A 1,878-nucleotide genomic window follows, 5' to 3' on the forward strand; every position below is an offset into this window, starting at 1 on the left:
TCTTTGGCGTGTTCTTTATTGTGATTCTGCTATATGTTGCTTTGAAAGTTGAATGCAAAACTAACAATCAGATGGCTGTGTGTGTGTGTGTGTGTGTGTGTGTGTGTGTGTGTGTGTGTGTGTGTGTGTGTGTGTGTGTGTGTGTGTGTGTGTGTGTGTGTGTGTGTGTGTGTGTGTGTGTGTGTGTGTGTGTGTGTGTGTGTGTGTGTGTGTGTGTGTGTGTGTGTCATCATGGCTTTCGGAAGGCATACTGGTATGTAAGTTGCAACCAACGACCACAAGGTGTCGGTAGATATACTACAGGTTCACGACACCGACTTTGGCCTCCTCTTCAGGGACATATTTCCCTCGGCCCATCTTTGTACAATGCTTAATCCGGCTCAGGGCACTAGAAATGTGCAGTGCTCTATGTGGCCGAACACAAGCACAGCATAGCTGCTGGTGTCCATCCCACAGACGTAGACACAGACAGTGCAGAGCGGGATCACTGAACACCACAGTGGAGGATCTGACAACTCAACAGCTCCAGCAGGCTTTCCCGATTTGATTTCAAACTTCAAACATTTAGTAGCAGTAAGGATGGACTGGGATCAGAAATCGTCCTGGGCATTTCTGAAACACTGGCCCATTTTTTTTTTTTTTTCTGGGCCAGCGTTTATGAAATGGGACAGTAACCAATTATCTAAATTTTGATCATTCTGCTCCAAAATCATTATAATATTTCTTAACAGGTCAATGGGCACATGTCATTTTATCTTTTTTTTTCAACCAAAATGTATTTCTCCCATGAGCTCAGCCCACTGGCCTAAAGGTGGACCAGCCCAGTGGGCATTTGCCTGAACTGCCCTATCTATGGCCAGTCTGATTCTGAGTAGCACCCAGCTCATAAACCTAATGTCTTGGCATAACGCACCAGCAATCCTCACTCCCAGCAGTACTATAGGCCGCTAGCACCCACAATCCACTCCCATCAGTACTGTAGGCCTCAAGCACCCACAATCCACTCCCATCAGTACTGTAGGCCTCGAGCACCCACATTCCACTCCCATCAGTACTGTAGGCCTCGAGCACCCACAATCCACTCCTATCAGTACGGTAGGCCTCGAGCACCCACAATCCACTCCCATCAGTACTGTAGGCCTCGAGCACCCACAATCCACTCCCATCAGTACTGTAGGCCTCGAGCACCCACAATCCACTCCCATCTACTGTAGGCCTCGAGCACCCACAATCCACTCCCATCAGTACTGTAGGCCTCGAGCACCCACAATCCACTCCCATCTACTGTAGGCCTCGAGCACCCACAATCCACTCCCATCAGTACTGTAGGCCTCGAGCACCCACAATCCACTCCCATCTACTGTAGGCCTCGAGCACCCACAATCCACTCCCATCAGTACTGTAGGCCTCGAGCACCCACAATCCACTCCCATCAGTACTGTAGGCCTCGAGCACCCACAATCCACTCCCATCTACTGTAGGCCTCGAGCACCCACAATCCACTCCCATCAGTACTGTAGGCCTCGAGCACCCACAATCCACTCCCATCTACTGTAGGCCTCGAGCACCCACAATCCACTCCCATCAGTACTGTAGGCCTGCTATAAGAAAAGGAAAGGCTGGGTGGCTTCTATGGGGGACAGTTGCGTAGTTATGAGGGTGACCGGTACCGGCGGTATCACAGGTCTTATGGAAGGAAGGTGATGCCACTACGTGTGTGTGTGTGTGCAATACTAGCTGAAACTAACTACGCTGCATCAGCAGTGGGCAGTGCAAACATACTGATACTGTGCTGTGCAGCACACTTGGGATGGCAGACCATCTGCTTGAATACCAATCTAGTAAAGTGCAAAATAGACAAAGGAAGAAGCTTACTCT

The sequence above is a fragment of the Oncorhynchus gorbuscha genome, linkage group LG14 (assembly GCF_021184085.1).
Source record: "Oncorhynchus gorbuscha isolate QuinsamMale2020 ecotype Even-year linkage group LG14, OgorEven_v1.0, whole genome shotgun sequence".
Taxonomy (NCBI): Eukaryota; Metazoa; Chordata; class Actinopteri; order Salmoniformes; family Salmonidae; genus Oncorhynchus; species Oncorhynchus gorbuscha.